A 19,610-nucleotide genomic window follows, 5' to 3' on the forward strand; every position below is an offset into this window, starting at 1 on the left:
GGGTGTTACAACAACCCCATTTTTCAGTACCAGTTTCTGTGTAGTTTTCCATTACGATAACAAAATACCTGAGAAAAATCAACTTATAAAGATAAAATGTTTATTTTGGCTGATCGTTTTGAAGGTTCCCCTCCCCTTTCCCTTCCCTCGGGGGCTTCAGTCTCCCTGTGAGGATTTTCGGGTTTTTTTTACCTTGATTATTAGTATTGCCTTGTTAGATGCTGAAAGAAGAAAGAGAAAAGGGATGAGAGGGAAAATAAGAGGGTAACAGGAAAAGGAAATTAAAATGTCGTGGAAAAATTCACCAGCAAGGGAAAGCAATTGGAAAATAAGTCCATGAAATAAACACTGGCACTTGCCATGAGCCAGGCACAGTCTGAGACACATCGTCAACCCCTTTGCTTCATCCTTGATCACAGCTGTGGTGACTAAGAAGGAGCCAGTCCCCACGCCCCATGCTTTTGATATCATCTGGTCTTCCTAGAATCAAGTAATAAAATCATTTTTAAATCAAGACCCTGAGGATGGTTTGGGGGGAAGACAAAGAAGGAGAGGGATGTCTCCAGCCCCTCGTGGGGTAGGGAACCCGCGGAGGTAGACAGCAGGTGGCGCTGTTGAAGAACAGACCCCCAGGCTCAGTAGCCGGGCCCCCTGGGGTCCAGGAGGGGACGGAGAGAGGACTCTGAGGTCCTCACCTACAGTCTGGAGGTGGAGGGTCAGCCTTCCTGCAGGCTGGAGTAAGGGGAAGTGGGCTCTGACTTCTCTTGGGAACACTCAGCAATGACAGCAGCCACAGTGGTATTTAGCACTTACCCAGCACTTGCTGCGAGTGAGACACCAAGCGAGCCCGTGGACAGATCCTACTCCAGGTTCACAGTCAGGCCTTTGTGGTTCCCGTGGTACAGTGGGGGGAATGGGACTTGGAGAGGTTTAGTGAAACTCCCCGGGACCGTGAGTGATAGGGCCAGATTCTAACCCAGCCTGTCCTATATAACACCTGTGCTTTTCAGTGTCCCTACCTACCCATCGATGGCGTCCATCACCTTGAAGCTCAGCCTCCTACAAAGTCCCAGGGATAAGCCATGTGAATTCGGGTTCTTTGTCACAGCGTAACGGGCATGGCCTCCAGTGTCCTGGTTTCCATCTGAAACTTCATCAGCAGAGCCTTTACTATGCCCATTTCTATCAGCACCCTTGCCCTCTGAGCCCCTTCCACCATCACCCGTTAAGCTCCACTTACAGAATTCTGAACTTTCTATGGCCTGTTCCTCCAAACCTTTTTGAACTCGACATAAACCAACTCCAAAGGCCCCCTCCAACATCATTAGGTATATGGTTACAACAACCCCATTTTTCAGTACCAGTTTGTGTATTAACTTTCCATTACTATAACAAAATACCTGAGAAAAATCAACTTATAAAGATAAAATGTTTATTTTGGTTGATAGTTTTGAAGATTCCAGTCCCCCATTAGTTGGCCGTGTTTGGGGGCTGGGGCGAAGCAGCACACCATGGTAAGAGTGTGTGGCAGAGAAAAAACTGCTCACTTCATGATCCAGGAAGCAAAAAGCATGTGAGAAAGGAGCTTGGGAACCACAATATCCTTCAAGAGCACATCCCAACAACCTCAGTACCTCCATGAGGCTCTTCGTCTTAAAGGGTCCACCACCCCTCATGGGACCTTCAGTGGACCTTGTGTGGACAGTGCACACCCACACTTGAGCGTCCCACCCCCAGACTCAATGCTGTCCTTACTACATAAGAGGTCAGCTCACACATTAGTGCCTGGAGGAGGGACGTCGCCTCATTACAGTCTTATAACGGCATCAGCTAAACTTTTAGAAGGTCAGAAGAGGTGGTCATTGAGTCCATCCCATGATAAAGAGTCTGGACTTCCTCGAAAGAGCAGCACCATTAAAGTGGGTCGAGGAGCACAGCAAACTCAGTCCACTGTGCAATTTAAAACGCTGACCCTGATCGCTGAACTGTGAGAGGATTCAGGGGGGAACTGAGAGGTGTTTAGAATCTCTTCTTGGAACTTGGGAATCTCATGACCAAAGGAAAGCAGGCCCTGAAGGATGGCGGACGCCCAGGTTGTGGGATTAGGTAAACGGATCCATGGTTCTAACACTTTCTGAGAAGAGAAAATCTGGAGGAGAAGATCAGAGATGAGAAACTGATGTGACTCCATTTTTGAAAATAAATAAATAACAGCAGCTTCTACCTCAAGGCCTGTCCAAGGAAGGGGGGGTGACCCTTGACCTTGGAAAAACCCACAGAGCCTTTCTAGGCACATACCCACCTGCTGAGTTGTTTGTCTACAAATAAAGGTGTCCCTGACTCAGGCTAGGTGAGGACCCATATCAACGCCCCCCCCAGCAACCACCAATCAGCATGAGACAGGGAAATACCTGGGATGCCAGATGACCCCCCAGTAGTTTGTGGTGGTTGATAACATGTTGGGAAACCATGTAGTTCAGCACAGACACCCCTCGTGGCCTAAACCAATCAGTTCAAAGTAATCCCCCTCTTGTACTAACCAATCACCCCTACCCAACTTGTTCCCGCCAGTGAATGTGCTCATCAACGTTAAGAGCTGTTGTGTGACTTTCCCGCGGTATGGAATGATTTACTGTGTGATGTTGTGACGCATAGAGTATCCCCCCAAAACCTATAAAATCTCACTGAACAAAGGACCGGGATTCACTCCCTGGGACTGCTGCATCGGGAAAGGTTGTGAGTCCAGGCTTGAGCTTGCAATAAAGACTCTTGTGTGATTGCATCGGATTCGGCTCCTGGAGGTCTCCTGGGGTCCCACGAATCCGGCACTACAGAGACACTGAGTTTCTCTGTGGCTTTGCCCATGTAGCTTGTTCATGTAAAACCAAGATTCACGTGTATTTAGTAATCAGTGGGATATTTATGAACTCAGTTCAAGGTCTCCAGTGTGGTTTGGGGTATCATCATCCACACAGAGAATGACTAAGATGGACCAGGAATACAGACAGAGCAGAAGGGTGGTCAAAACCAGCTACCTCTCCTCTAAGTGAGGAGGGGTCCTTGGAGAATAGTAATATTTAAAGGATAGAAAGAGGCTGAAGATCCTGTGAATGATATGGAGAAATAAGACGCAGAAGAAATCAGGCGTCGGGTCAGAAAGATGGCAGAGAGCAGTATAAGCACAGATCAGCACGGCCAAGGACATCCATAAGTAAGAATTGAAGAGGATCCATTAAATCTGGTGGCAAAACATTTGAGGGGACATCTCCCAGTGTCCATCCCCGCCAATCAGAAAGTGCCATTAGATACTTTAGGATAAAAACCTGATAGTTGCTGGGCGCAGAAGCACATGCCTGTAATCCCGGTGGCTCAGGAGGCTGAGGCAGGAGGATGGCGAGTTCAAAGCCAGCCTCAGCAATGGTGAGGCTCTAGGCAATTCAGTGAGACCCTGTCTCTAAATAAAATACAAAATAGGGCTGGGGATGGGGCTCAGTGGTCGAGTGCCCCTGAGTTCAATCCCCAGTACTAAAAAAAAAAAAAAAAAAAATTGTTGCTGATTTATCAGTGAAAGGGGGAAAGAGAGAGGAGCATCTAAGGTCGTGTGTTCTTTTAATAAACATAAATGGGGGGGGGAAGCCAAAGAAAAGATAAAGACTAAAGGAAGCAACTTGTGGAGGAGGGAGGGCTCGGGCAACGTGGCAAACACTCATCTCTCCCACCAGCAGCCAGTCCCCCAACCTCTGCTCACCACTCTGTTTCTGGCTAAAAGATCCCCAACTTTGATTAGAATAGGAGTGAGCCCCACCACGAGGGCCAGTCCTCCTCCAGCTCTCAGAGTGAGAAGAATTTTATTTTTTTATTTTTATTTTTTTAACAATTCTAATTGGCTTCATTTTACATTTTAAAATCAGGTAACACTTCATTCCATAAAACAGAAGCAGTTTTCCTATGATCCAAGCACTCATCAAAAATAATTCAATGAGTTAACATTGGATTATTCGTTTTGCTTACACAAAATAAGGACAAGGGAACTTCACTATTTCGCCAGTTGAGGATGGCTCTTCTCCCCCCAATCCAGATTTCTCTGGGAGGACCAGATGGGTCAGCTTGGTTTGACTGACTCCATGTTGTATTTTTTTTCCCCTGGAATATTGTCTCTGTTGAAAAACTGGCTTCACAAAGAAGGTGGCAGCAGGAAAATTTCAGAATCCAAAGCTTAAAATAAGCTTTGGGCAGTGTGGGGTTATTTTCTGTCTCTGGGAGGGATCATCTGGTGTCCGAGGCCTGGGGACAGAGGCAAAGTCCCCAGCCGCCCATCCAGGAGATGTCACTCTCAGTAGCGTCTGGTGTCCTGACCTGTGCTCGCCCAGGATGACGGTGGGTAAGGAGCAGCAGGTCACAGGGGCCCCCTGACCCTCTGGGAGACAGAGCTCTCCCTGGGCAGACCCCAGGGCTGAGGGTCAGCGGCCAGGGGAGAATCATGTCAACGATTCCCCGCCTGTGGTCCCTGAGGTCCTGGGGCAGGGATGTAGGAGGCAGCCAGTGTCACGAGACGTCCCCGTCCCCAGCCAGGCTGGGCGCCTGGCTAAGCGAGGAGAAAGACGGTGGACTGGCCCCTGCGCCTGGCCTCACTTCCTCCCCAGCACCGCCTGAAAGGGGAGGAAGTGACACCCAGGGGAAGGCCGGGAAGTGAGGCCACCGTCACATTCAAGTTCAGGGTGCGACAGCTCAGTCTGCCCCCCAACAGGCCCCATACTCAGCTCCCCTTCATGGGCCACATCCCTTGTGAGAGTCGTACCCTGCCCTTTATAGGCACAAGGACCCAGAAGTTCCAGGGACACGTCCATGTTTAGGCCCCCTGATCTGGAAGTGCCTCAGACATCCATGTTTAGGCCCCCGGATCCGGATCTGGAAGTTCCAAAGGTGAACGTCCATGTTTATGCGCCCGGATCCAGAAGTTCCTTGGGTGCCCATCCATGTTTAGGCCCCCCGGATCCGGAAGTTCCTCGGGTGCACGTCCATGTTTAAGCCCCTGGGTCTGGAAGTGCCTCAGGCATCCATATTTAGGCCCCAGATCCGGAAGTTCCTCAGGTGCACGTCCATATTTAGGCCCCCGTCCATATTTAGGCCTCCAGATCTGGAAGTTCCTCAGGTGCATGTCCATCTTTGGGCCCTCGGATCCGGAAGTTCCTCAGTCCTCCATGTTTAGGCCGTAGCATCCAGAAGTGCCTCAGGTGCACGTCCATGTTTAGACTCTAGGATCCGGAAGTTCCTCAGGCCGAGAAGAATTTTAATTTGCTCCTTCTACATCTTCCACCTTTTCGTCATAAAGTGAACTTGTCATTCAGCCACGATTCCCTCTCTGCTCCCCCAAGGGGAGGTAACAGCTTCCTGCTGACGTTGAGCTTGGGACTGTGGCTGGTTTTGACCACTGGGTGGGGAGACAGAGGTTTTGCACACACTTCCCTGACTGGACTTGATGGGCGGTGTGTCTGCCATCTTGGTGAGAAGAACAGGCCCTTGGAGAGCCATGGTAGACCCAGAGCCCCAGACACCCTGCAGTCCTGTGAGAGAAAGATAAATAGGAGTTGGTGTAAGCCCCTGAGACTCGAGAGGGTTTGTTGTGAAAATCGTCCTGGTGATAAGTGACAGGTAGAACCTGAACCTTCTCTTTTAACCAAGAGAACAAGACACATCCAGGGGGGGATTTGATGACGCTAATCAAGAGGACTGTCTTTGTGTCCCCTTTTCATTCCATATGTTTGTAGGCAAGTAAAACTTTTTTTAAAGTTAGGGATACAGAGTTTCATTTAGATTAGTATAGTTTATTTTTTATTTTGTTAAAAAAAATAGAGGAAGCAATGTTAAAAAAAAAAAAAACTGAGTCAATAAGACAAGAGGTCATTGGGTATGGTGATAGCAAAATAAATAAAGGTGAGGAGGCCTGAATGCTTGAAGTTGGAACCATGTCAGAACGGGAACGGATGGAGTTCACCGAGGAGAAGGGAAGAATGAAACCCACAGGAACAGTCAAGGGCAGGGCAAGTGGTGTCATCTTACCAAAAAGGAAGTAGCTGAGGACCCATGGGAAACGGAGCTAACTGGTAGAGATGAAGGCGATGGGTCGGTTTGAGTTCTAGTTCTGAAATACGCTGCCCACTGGGAGCCTCGGTTTCCTCGTCTGGAAAATGGAAGCATCCAACACCCCCACAGGGATGCAGTAGAGATTCATGCCGATCACGCCCACTGATGTGCCCAGTCCTACTCAGGTAAACAGCTGGGCAGGACTTGAGAGGGGCCAGTGGGAGGGACAGGGGTAGGGGTCAATGGAGCTAGTTCATTAATCCAGGGGTGGTCAGGCTGGACACAACCAACTGGCTGAGGGGACTGAATAGAAACAACTGCTAGCTTCCTTGTATTTGCCTCTGGCCAGTCCACGGAGGCAGCCCCCTGCCAGGGGGAGACAGGAGGCAGGCATGAGCAGAGAGGGGTGTGGGGTAGTCAGGAGAGCAGGGAGATTCGCAGAAGCCAGGATCCAGCTTTTGGATGGGGTCAGACCTTCTGTAGACCTTACCTTCTGCTCATTATTGGATGTCATTCTACCTCCTCCCAGGGGGCCTGGGTACTTTACAAGAAAGAGGGTCCTGGCATATGGGGGACCCTGGGGCTATAGGCTGGATGAAGAGCCCAACCCACGGTTGATCCGGGGGGTCCCAATATCCCAGCCAGTGGAGCAGGACCATCGATAACAGGACTTCTCTGAAACCTGAAATGCAGAAAGGGCCCCCGGAGGTGACAGTGTCAGGACAACCTCCATCTTTCCTGTTTTCTCTTACGGTTTTTGCAAATCAATAATCCCCAAGGATGTTCCTGGAACTGTTAAAGTGCAGGCAATTTGTGAAAGGTCCCCCCACCCCACCCCATCATCACAGTTCTCCTCCCTAGAGGCCGATGCTGGCTCTTTGGGAATTTTTCCAGAGACATGTGGGGAGAGAATTTGGAGGGAGCCAGATGGGCCTTAGTGGGTCTTCCTTATCAGGTGTATTGGGATGAACACCCCGTTGGAGCTCCCTCCAGCCTCCTCATTCTCTCTCAGGTCCTTCCTCTGTCTCCCCTGAATTCTGGACATAACAGGGGAAGCCTGTCATCCACCTGATTCTGACCTGTACATGGGGTTCGGCGTTTCAGCCCATATTACATGGAAGGCAGAGTCATCTTGGAAGGGCACAGAGGCAGCTCCCCTGGATTGTCTCTGGTGGCCGACTTGGGAATGGGGGGGGATCCCTGGAAAGTTGGCTGGTTCTATGAGGTCCCAAGGCCAATCTAGGAACCGTGAGGGTGAACAGCCTAAAGGCGAACTCAGCTTGAACAACCTCAGAACTTTCTGGAAGTGAAAAGTCTTTTCCCTGATGCTCTGAGCTGCCTTGGGAAGCAGTTGACTTCTTTGAAAAGCAGAGCTTCTCACTTACATGGGATTCACTGACACACAAGTCCTCCAATTCCTCCTGGGGATGGCACCAAAGTCTGAGCTTCAGAGACAGACCCGGTAGGTGTGATTCGGTTGTCCAGGGCAAAGGTCTGTCCTGATCCACAGCCTGGAGCTCGGCCAAGATTTCCAGGCATAATTGACCAAGACCACGGAGGCAAAAAGTAGGCAAAACCCAGATGCATGATAGCTGGTCTGGTCACCATGCAGCGCCCAAACCCTTGAACCCAGCTTCCTCTGGACGGCATCTGTAGTTATAATCTAATCTTTTATTTAATCTGTATTATCTTATGAGGTCAACCAAAAAGGCAGTGGTGTTTTTAAAATTCTCCTTACATAGACTGGGAAACTGAGGCAAAGTCTGAGAGCTGATGAGAGTATCTAACACCACGGATTTCAGCTGGTGGACGATTGTATTCCAGGAGGCACTGATAGTGTCTGCAGATACTTTGGGTCATCCCAACTCAGGTGAGGGTTACCTGCGTCTAGTGGGTAGGAGCCAATGATGCTGCTAAACACCTCACAGCTTTCTACTTGCCTCAGAGGATTCTTGGCCCTCAAACATCAGTGACCAGGAGCCGTATTGATATCGTGAAGCCCTATCTCTTCCAGTTCCCCAGTGTTCGAATGAAGAAATGTGATCCTTAGCAGAGCAGGGACCAGAGGCCTAGGTTGTGGCTTCCCTTCCTCCCTCCCTTTCTTCCTAGTCCAGGGTAAACTTTCCCAGCTCAATCCAAGATTTACTCAATCAGTGGATTGTCAACAAGACCCTGTGGTCAACTGGTTGTCAACAAGACTCTTTGCTCCCTCAGGCCCCGGCTGTTCCCAGCTCATCTTTTTTTAAAATTTTTTTTCCCTCTTATTTTCCCTGTTGTTGAAGGGAAACAACAACATCTAGGCTACGTTTAGCTAAATAAATAAATAACAAGGTCTCTTTACTCCCCTGCCTCTTCAGTTTACCAATGCCCATTCCAAGGAGCTGAGCTGTGGTCCTCTCTGGTGGGACAAACGGTGTTTGGACTCTGAAGTGTTGCAAACACAAGCTTGGAAAAATGTCTGATTCCGTGGTTAAGACCTCAGCCGTGGGAGGCCAGTGGACCAAGTCCTGAACAGACCCGGTGACTCACTTGCACGTGACCGAGTCACGTAACTTAACTTCTCTGGGCCTCAGTTTCTCCTGTAACTGATCATTCCTGTGTCTACCTTGCAGCATGGTTACGAGGACTCATTGAGCATGGTTACTAATGGCTGCATTACAAACCATGCCAAACTCAGTAGCTTTAAACGGTCCTCCTTTCATTTTAAAACATGATTTTTGTGGGTGAAGTATTTGAATGTGGCTGCCATGAGAAATCTTTCGACTCCATATGGCATCAACTGGCATCTGCTGCGGTCGTCAGCCGGCAGGTGGGCTGTGCTGGAGGCTTCAAGGCTGTTTCATGCTTTAATTAAGTCTTTGCGGGGTTGACTGGGCCTCTTCCCCTCTCCAAGCCATCTCAAGACCCTTTATGTGAGCCTGGCACAGTGGCACGTACCTGTCATCCCAGCGGCTTGGGAGGCTGAGGCAGGAGGATGGTGAGTTCAAAGCCAGCCTCAGCAAAAGCCAGGCACTAAGCAACTCAGTGAGACCCTGTCTCTAAATAAAATACAAAATAGGGCTGGGGCTGGGGCTCAGTGGTGGAGTGACCCTGAGTTCAATCCCCAGTACAAAAAAAAAACAAAAAACCTTTATGTGGTTTCTCCTGCAGGGCAGGCAGGACATTTGTAAGACATTTATGTCTCCCTGAGATCATAGCAGAAGCTGTCAGTCTTCTTAAAGATTAGTCCAAGGCCAACATGGAGTCGTTCCTCTGACTTTTAGAGAAAAGCAGTCTCCGGCCAGCCAAGATCCACAGGGGAGTGGCCAGAAAGGGTCCCCTCCTTGGGCAGTATCTCCTCGGAATTGAATTGAACTAGGGGACACCCAGCTGGTGTCTGCTGCAGAATTGATTGCTTGTTTGCTGATGAGGAGAAATCCCCAGAGTTTTGGGGGTCACAGAAGTGATCTGTATGTGAGCAGAGAGTGGAAGAGATTGAGTTTGAGTTCTTCTCCTATATCCTTCACACCTGTGAGTGAGGTCACGCAGTATTCATCTTTCTACGCCCAAGTAATCACGAGGCCACAGATATCTCTTCCTCACATTTCCTTTACGTATATATGTAGAAGTGGGATCATTGAGGGACTATTTTCAGTTTTTTGAGGACCTCCATAATGTTTTCCGTAACAGTTTACTAATGTACATTTGAGCAACAATATATACAAGTTCTCTTTTCTGCACACCCTTGCCAAAAACACCTGCAACCTCTCATTTTCTTGATAATAGCCTTTCCCACAGGTGTGAGGGGATAGCTGCTTGTGGTTTTAATTTGCATTTCTCTGACCTGTTTTCAAATGCCTTATTGTCTATTTATATGTCTTCTGCTTTTACCACATTTTTATTGGTACGTTATAGTTGTACATAATGATGGAATTTACATATTTAAACATGCACACAATATAATAAAATAATTTGGCCAATATCACTCCCCAGCACGTACTCCCCTCCTCCCTGCATCCCGCCCCTTGATCCCTTTCCTCTGCTTGATCTCCCTTTGATTTTCATGAGATTCCCCACCCACACCCTTTCTTTTCCTTTTACCTCTCCAGTTTTCACATATGAGAGAAAAAAAAAATGTATAATCTTGATCTTCTGGGTTTGATTCATTTAGTTTACTGCGATGGTCTCAAGTTCTATCCATTTTCCTGCAAATGCCATGATTTCATTTTTCTTTATGGCTGAATGTAACTCCCTTGTGTATATACACCACATTTTCTTTTTCCATTCATCCATTGATGGACACCTAGACTGGTTCCATGGTTTGGCTGTTGTAAATTGTGCTGCTATAAACATAGGCAGGCACGTGTCACTGTTGTATGCAGACTTTAATTCTTCAGGATAAATACCATGGAGTGGAATAGCTGGGTCGTATGGTGGTTCCATGCCTAGTCTTTTGAGGAACCTCCATACTGATTCCCATAGTGGTTGTACTAATTTACACTCCCACCAACAGTGTAAAAGTGTTCTCTATTCTCAACCCCCCCTCTCTCTATGTCTTCTTTTGTGAAATGTCTAGGTAGACAGATATCGCCTATTTTCAATCAGGTTATTTATTCTCTTACTATTGATTTAAGTGCCTTCTATATTTTGGATATTAATCCTTTATTCGCTCTATGGTCTGTTAATCTTTTCTCCCATTCATCTCTTCATTTTGTTGATTACTTTGTCTCTGCAGAAGCATTTTAGTTTAGTTTCATCCCATTTGACTTATTTTGGCTTTTTTAAAAAAATATGATACTTTGGGTAACATTTTTTTAAAAAAAACTACTGCCTAGACCAAAGTCATGGAGATCTTTCTCTATTTTTTTCTTCTATTTTTGACCTTCAGGTCTTACATTTACTTGTATAATCCATCATGAGATCACTTTTATAAACAGGTTGAGATAAAGGACCTGATGTGGATACCCAGCTGTACAGACATTCTTAATTAAAGAGACCATTCTTTCCGCATCCTGTGTTGAGGGCATCTTTGTCTAAAAATATGTGACTGTCAATGTGTGGATTTATTTCTCGTTTTTCTACTCTGTTCTGTTGGTGTCCATGTCTTCTACGAAGTCCATATCATGCTGGTTTGACTGCTGCAGCTTTGCAGTGTAAGTTGAAGTCCAGGTGATGTGAGATCTCTAGCTTTGTTCCATCTGTTCAGGTTGCTTTGGTTGTTTAGGGGTTTCTGTTGTTGTAATTCCATACAAATTTTAGAATTTCTATGAAAACTGTCACTGAAATTTCGATAAGGATTGTGTTGAATCTGTAGGTCTCTTGAGGTGCTATAAAAATTTTTTAAAATATCAATTCTTCCCATCCATGAACATGGGATATCTTTCTATTTATTTGTGTCTTTCTCAATTTCTTTCATCATGTGCACCTTGTTTCATGGTGTAGAAGTCTTTTTCCTGTCTGGTTCAATTAATTTCTATGTTTTTTTTTTTTTTGTTATGGTGAATGGGTATTTTTTTTGGGGGGGGGGTTCTTTTTTAGATAGTTTGTTGTTAATGTATAAAATGCTACTGAGTTTTGTAGGTTGACTTTATATTCTGCAACCTTCCTGAATTTATTGATAAGCTCTGACTTTTTTTTTTGGTGGAATCTTTAGGGTTTTTTACATATAAGACATGTCATCTACAGAGATAATTTCATGTCCTCATTTCTGATTTGGATGCCTTGTATTTATTTTATGTCTTGCCTAATTGCTTTGGCTAGAGTTTCCAATACCATGTGAAGTAGAAGTGGTGAGAGTAGGAATCCTTGTCTATTCCCAAGCTTAAAGGAAAAGCTTGAATGCATTTTTTTTTTCCATTTCATTTAGTTGTCTGTGTTTTCCTGCATCTCACTGAGCTTCTTGAAGATGATTACTTGGAATTGTCTCTCAAGTAATTAAAATATATTAAATTCTTGGTGGTGAGTTGAAGGAGCTCCATGATTTTTCTTTAGTGTTCCTGATTCTTAGTCATGTAGCCTTGCATTAGTGTCTGTGCATAAGAAGGAACAAATACTTCCTCCAATTCTTACAAACTGATTTGGGCTGCTTGGGGTTTTCTACTACATATCTGGGGGTGAGGAGATTGTCTCTCTTGGGTCATAGTCAAATGCTTTTGGAGTCAAATCGCACGGTTGCTGCTCTTCCCACAGTGGGGTCCACAGTTGGTGAGTTAGGGAACAGGCATGGATCCTGTCTGGTACCTAGGTGTGGAATCAACTCTCTCAAGGACATAGGTAAAGCAGCTGGTGCTGGATCCAGGGTCACTTTCAGAATGCATAGCCAGTAGTTCTGTGGCCTGGCTTGTGGATAAGTGTAAGTTCTTCTAGGTTTCTGCAAAGGCTCTGGATGGATTTCTGAGTGGGTCCTTGGGCAGGCAGTACTGACTCAATCTGAGATTGATCGGGACTGGAACCAAGTTGCAGCACTGCTTCAGGGTCTACAACAGAGTCCAGAGTCTTTGGACTGATCCCTGGTGCCACAGGTGGGAGTGTCTTCTAATAGGCCACTGGCCAGGAAACCTGCTCTCAATCTGCAACTGAGAGAAAGTGGAGCTGAGACACGGGACTGTTTCAGGATCTGCTGCAGGACCCAGGTTTGTCAAGTCTGCCCCAAGGACTTAGATGAGTAAGTCTCTCAGCTTGTTCCTGGCTGGAAAGAATTGCTTTCAGTCCATAGCTTTGGGGTTGAGGCTTGGGGCCCTTTCAGAATCTGCTGTACAACAGAGATGGATAAATGTGTCCCAGAGACATAGACAGGCAAGTATCCCAGCAGTTTCCTGAGCAGAGAAAATTGATGGGGAACGGAAAGAGGCTGAAGACAAGATTCAGCCTTTTCGGGATCTTCTGTGGTACTGAAATTTGCAAGCTCTCCCCAGAGGCTGGTCCAGGCATCACTCTGGGTTTGTGTGAACAAGGAATGATCTCATGCTGAAGCTGAGATGGTCAGAAACTGAGTTAGAGGGCCATTTCAGGGTCCAGAATTGAGACCAAGTTGGATAGAGCTGCCTTCTGCTGCACTTCTGGTGTGTGCCTCTCCTGCTAGGCCCCTTGGTGGATAGTTTTGCTTGCAGAGCAAATGCCAAGTGGGACTTCAGCCAAGTCAGCGAGGGAACGGGACCATGTCCAGGTCTATAGGCAGGATCATAGCCAATGAGTCTGCCTTGGCTTGGATTTACCTTCTCTAAATACCCCTCCTGGGTTCTGGGCCCCTTTGGGGTTTCACTAACTCCTGCCTGAATCCCAAAGCTTCCACACCAAGGCATTTTTTTAACCTGTGAATAGCTGAGAAATTATTGTTGCTGAAGGGGGAGGAGCGTGAGCCAGCTTCTTTGGTTGCTGCTGAGAAGTTGATGGTAATCTGAACCTCTGTTCACCCGTGTGTCACATGTCATTTTCCTTTGTCATCTTTCACAATTTTCTCTCCATTTTTGATTCCAAGAAATCTGATTATGATATGCCTAAATATCATTCTTTTGTGTGTGTGTTCCTCCTGTTTGGGGTTCTCTGACATTCTTGGAACTGTAAATGTATATCTTTCACCAGAATATGGAAAATTGGGGGGCCATTATTTCTTAAAATATTTTTGTCTTTTTTGGGAACTCCAATTATACATGCTGTGAAGGCTCCACTCATTCTATTTTTTTTTTAATATTCTTCCCTCTGTTCTTTAGGGTGATAAATCAAGATTCTTTTGATCTAATTTCATTCTTTTGATCTGACTTTCTTTAATCATCTCCAATCGGCTAGAAAAATCTATTTGGTTAGCCTACATCCTGGGAACAAATTTTTACTCCTCACACTTCAGATAGAGCCCTAATATCCAGAGTATACAAAGAACTCAAAAAATTAGACAATAAGATAACAAATAACCCAATCAACAAATGGGCCAAGGACCTGAACAGACACTTCTCAGAGGAGGACATACAATCAATCAACAAGTACATGAAAAAATGCTCACCATCTCTAGCAGTCAAAGAAATGCAAATCAAAACCACCCTAAGATACCATCTCACTCCAGTAAGATTGGCAGCCACTATGAAGTCAAACAACAACAAGTGCTGGCGAGGATGTGGAGAAAAGGGTACACTTGTACATTGCTGGTGGGACTGCAAATTGGTGCGGCCAATTTGGAAAGCAGTTTGGAGATTCCTGGGAAAGCTGGGAATGGAACCACCATTTGACCCTGCTATTGCCCTTCTCGGACTATTCCCTGAAGACCTTAAAAGAGCATGCTACAGGGATACTGCCACATCGATGTTCATAGCAGCACAATTCACAATAGCTAGACTGTGGAACCAACCCAGATGCCCTTCAATAGATGAATGAATAAAAAAAATGTGGCATCTATACACAATGGAGTACTATGCAGCAATAAAAAATGACAAAATCATAGAATTTGCAGGGAAATGGATGGCACTAGAGCAGATTATGCTTAGTGAAGCTAGCCAATCCCTAAAAAACAAATACCAAATGTCTTCTTTGATATAATGAGAGCAACTATGAACAGAGCAGGGAGGAAGAGTAGGAAGAAAAGAGTAACATTAAACAGAGACATGAGATGGGAGGGAAAGGGAGAGAAAAGGGAAATTGCATGGAAATGAAGGGAGACCCTCATTGCTATACAATATTACACATAAGAGGTTGTGAGGGGAATGGGAAAATAAACAAGGAGAGAAATGAATTACAGTAGATGGGGTAGAGAGAGAAGATGGGAGGGAAGGAGAGGGGGGATAGTAGGGGATAGGAAAGGTAGCAGAATACAACAATTACTAATAGGGCATTATGTAAAATTGTGGATGTGTAACCGACGTGATTCTGCAATCTGCATTTGGGGTAAAATTGGGGGTTCATAACCCACTTCAATCTAATGTATGAAATATGATATGTCAAGAGCTTTGTAATGTTGTGAACAACCAATTAAAAATTAATCAAAATGCATAGAGACAGAAAAAAAAATCTATTTGGTTAATTTGTAACTTATGGTCATAAATGTTTTACTCAGCAAATTATTCTCAATTTAAAATTTTATTTCTTGTTTAAAAATTTTTATTTGTTCATTGCTTGGTCCCCAGGCATAATCATTATAGCTTTAACACAGATGTTAAAGTCCTTGACTACTAATGCCAACATCTGAGCCATTAGTTATCTACACTTATGTCACATTTCTAATGAGAATGCTTTTTCTGTCTCTAAAAATTTTCCTTCCTCCCTCCCTCTCTCCCTCCCTCCCTCTCTTCCTTCCTTCTCTTTCTCTCTTTTTTAGCAGGTGGTTAACTTGGCCACACTCAGACTCCAAACTCTTTACATCCGATAATGCCTAGCAATTAAAAACTCCACTCAGCTATTCGAATCCAAGGCTGCATGGATTCTGTGTATTTCCACAATCTGCGGGTAATTTGGGCAGAATTCTTTCATAGAATTTGTGATTTATTTTCTCCCACTCTCTTTAGATTTTTTTTCCTTCCTAAAAGATGAGAAGCTGATAACAGTCCCACTTATATCTTCCAGTTGTAGATGACCAACACATTCTGCCCGTTCTGGTTGCTCTCCAGAACATCATGATGTGGCTTCTTAAACGTGTTGTCCATACTTGATAGATGGCATCAGTCAGAAGGGAGTCCTCCAGATGATTCACCCCTCCATTACTTGAAGTGAGAGCTCTGCAGTTTAGTCCTAGTTGTGAATTATTTAATTAATCTCTGCCACTCACTGATATTTACTCTGAGTGTACACAGAGTTTTTTGTTTTTTTGTTTTTTTTTTAAAGACACACAAAAACTGTTGTTTCATAAGATAGCTGCAGGGTTCCCAGAATGATGTAAGAGAACTTTTTGGATTTGAATCATTTCAAGCCAAGCTTTGTTCTGCCCCTGGATGTTTTCACCTGCTGAACATGTGGACTTTAGAGATGAAGACAAAGTCTGATTTGCAAAGAACTCTGTATTCTTTGGGTTGGAAGTTTTCCCTAGGATGAACTTGTTCTAATAATTGATCTTGGTGACTAAGTTCTGAATTTAAAGCCGGATAGATCTAGGTCCATATACTCTTTCTGTCATTTCCAAGCTTCCTGGGGTTGGACAAGGAGCTTAAATTCGTGAGTGTGAATATTCTTGTTAATGCAATAGCGGTACTAATATACCTTCCACATGAGGTGTAACATTATATGACTTGAGACACTGCAACACAGTGAACAGTAGATATGTTTGAGTCCATATGATTTAATCATGGAAACTTTGAGTCTCAATTTCTTCATCTTCATCATGAAAAGAAAACACCCATCTTGTGGCTTTAATATACATTTGAGCGAGATGATGTTTATACATGTCTTCAGGCAAGAGGTGACTTGAGAAATAATTGAGAATCACAGGCTTGGGGACAGGAGTTTCCCCTTTGCTAGCAAAGCAATAAAATCTTTTTTTTTTCTTTTTCCTCGAAACTGTGTCCTTGTTATTGGATTGGCATCAGGGATGAGGACTGAGCTTTTGGGAACAGATTTGGCAACCCAGGTGGGACGCCAGAGCGGTTTTCTTGGGCCCAAGAGCAGTTTTCTCCAGCTTTCTTGGGCAGGCCTGGCTCTCCAAGGAACCCCACTTGCAGGCTGAGGATTCAGGTGGCTGGTGAAGTTGTTGAGAGCCACCTGCAGGAGAGTTAGGAGACAGGGGAGTTTGCTGTCCTCTGAGTTTGCAGAGGAACAGAGGAGGAGCTATTCCTGTGAATAAAGGGAAGGACTCAGGGAGTATCCCAGTAGCTGCTGAAGCTCCTTTTGAAGGTGGGAAATCCCTCCATCTCTCCCTGAATGGCCCAGGTTTCTCCAGTTTTGTCCACTTTGAGAAAAAGGAAACTGAACTCAGTAAAGTTGTGACACGCTTGGCCATCTGGTAAGTGCCCCAGTGTGCACACAGAGACCCTTGATTTCACACATCTGTTTTCTCTTCATGGGAACCTCGGGTCCCTCTTTGTAGGAGCATCTGTGGAGTCACTGGTGTGGGGTCATGGTTAAGCAGCACTCTAGGGATATTTACTCCCTACTGGTCTGTTCTAGGTTCTCATTTGTTTGTTGACCTTGGGTTTGGGAATGCCCTCTGATTATCTGTTTGTGTTTGTGTTCTGTTTGTATCTGTTACTGCCCCTTTTGAGACATGGCCAGTCCTGCATTGATTATCCAGGTAGTCTCTTAGGAAAGATCTTGGCTGGTCAATTTAAAGGTCCCTCTCTGTCAGCCATAGTTGGGGGGCTCCTCTCTAGTTGTCTATGTATTTCTTTTCTGAACAGTCTTGCGATTGCAGTTGGTCTGTCAGAGGAAAGTAAGTTTAAGTACTACCACTTGAAAAGCACTTGCCATGTGCTCAGGATTGGCAAATGTCTTCCCAACATTATTTCAAATAGTCCCCCACCCCAGGACATAAACCCCATTTAATATTGAATCTGGGATGAAAAGGGAAGACAAGAAAGATCTCAGCTTACCATCTACAAGTTTAAGCATGTCTAAGATCGTGTTTTTACTGTAACCATCTGGCTTTTCAATAGCTTTCTGGATTATTACACAATCTTTCAACTGGAGTTGGTCTCTCAAAGGTAAAGTAAGTGGAAGAAATTTGTACACGCAGGTCTATCTGTTTTGAAGGTTCCTGTCTGGCAGCCCTGGGTTCCGGGAAATCTCTCTATCTGTGTGTTTTGTATTTGTTCTTGGTCCTTTAAGACATGGACCATGCTACATTGATTTTACTGATAGTCTCTTGAACACAGAGATGTTGGCTGAATGGGCCACCTATAGGTATAAGCCTGTCGAAGAGAAAGAGGGTTTGCTATAATAAGAGTAATTGGCTATAATCAGCACAAAGTGATTTAATTTTAATTAATAGACCGATATGAAGCAAAGTCTGAATCATTTATCTTCTCTTGCCTATCAAGATAATTCTCCTGTATATGTTAGGCTTTTTTACTTAAGTAAACCAAGTCTTAAAGGAATTAGGGTTTGTGCCTGGTTGAAAGCCTTTTAAAAGATTACTTTGTAACTGGTTAAGTAAACAACATATTTTAGGTTATAACAATATAGTTGACACCCCAAATATTTGACCAGGCATATGTATGCATCTGAGAACTCTGTCTAAGCCTTGTCTAAGTGTTATGTAAAATTTATTTATTTTTCTTTTTTTTTATTGATTGTTCAAAACATTACAGAGCTCATGATATATCATCTTTCATACATTAGACTCAATTGGGTTTTGAACTCCCATTTTTACCCCAAATACAGATTGCAGAATCACGTCTGTTACATACTCACATTATTACATAATGGCATATTAGTGACTGTTGTATTCTGCTACCTTTCCTATCCCCTACTATCCCCCCTCCCCTCCCCTCCCCTCCCATATTCCCTCTCTACCTCCTCTGCTGTTGTTCAATTCTCTCCCCTTTTTTCCCCCTCCCCCTTGCCCCTCATAACCTCTTATAATTTTGTGTATCATTGAAGGTCTCCTACCATTTCCATATGCTTTCCCTTCTCTCTCCCTTTCTCTCCCCCATTCGTCTTTGTTTACTGTTAGTCTTTTCCTCATGCTCTTCCTTCCTGTTCTGTTCTTAGTTGCTCTCTTTATATCAAAGAAGACATTTGGCATTTGTTTTTTAGGGCTTGGCTAGCTTCACTTAGCATAATCTGCTCTAATGCCATCCATTTCCCTGCAAATTCTATGATTTTGTCATTTCTTAGTGCTGCATAATACTCCATTGTGTATAGATGCCACATTTTTTTTATCCATTCATCTATTGAAGGGCATCTAGGTTGGTTCCACAGTCTAGCTATTGTGAATTATGCCGCTATAATCATTGATGTGGCCGTATCCCTATAGTGCGCTCTTTTAAGGTCCTCAGGGAATAGTCCGAGAAGGGCGATAGCTGGGTCAAATGGTGGATCCATTCCCAGCTTTCCCAGGAATCTCCATACTGCTTTCCAAATTGGCCTCACCATTTTGCAGTCCCACCAGCAGTGTACAAGTGTACCCTTTTCCCCACATCCCCGCCAACACTTATTGTTGTTTGACTTCATAATGGCTGCCAATCTTACTGGAGTGAGATGGTATCTTAGGGTGGTTTTGATTTGCATTTCTCTGATTGCTAGAGATGGTGAGCATTTTTTCATGTACTTGTTGTCCTCCTCTGAGAAGTGTCTGTTCAGGTCCTTGGCCCATTTGTTGATTGGGTTATTTGTTATCTTATTGTAGAAATAGATAAAGCAATCATGAAATTCATATGGAAAAACAAAAGACCCAGAATAGCAAAAGCAATTCTAAGCAGGAAGTGTGAATCTGGAGGTATATCGATACCAGAGTTCAAACTGTATTACAAAGCAGTAGTAACAAAAACAGCATGGTACTGGTACCAAAACAGGCAGGTGGACCAATGGTACAGAATAGAGGACACAGAGACTAATCCACAAAGTTACAACTATCTTATATTTGATAAAGGGGCTAAAAACATGCAATGGAGGAAGGATAGCATCTTCAACAAATG

This window comes from Spermophilus citellus (assembly GCF_964194105.1).
Source record: "Spermophilus citellus genome assembly, chromosome: 6".
NCBI lineage: Eukaryota > Metazoa > Chordata > Mammalia > Rodentia > Sciuridae > Spermophilus > Spermophilus citellus.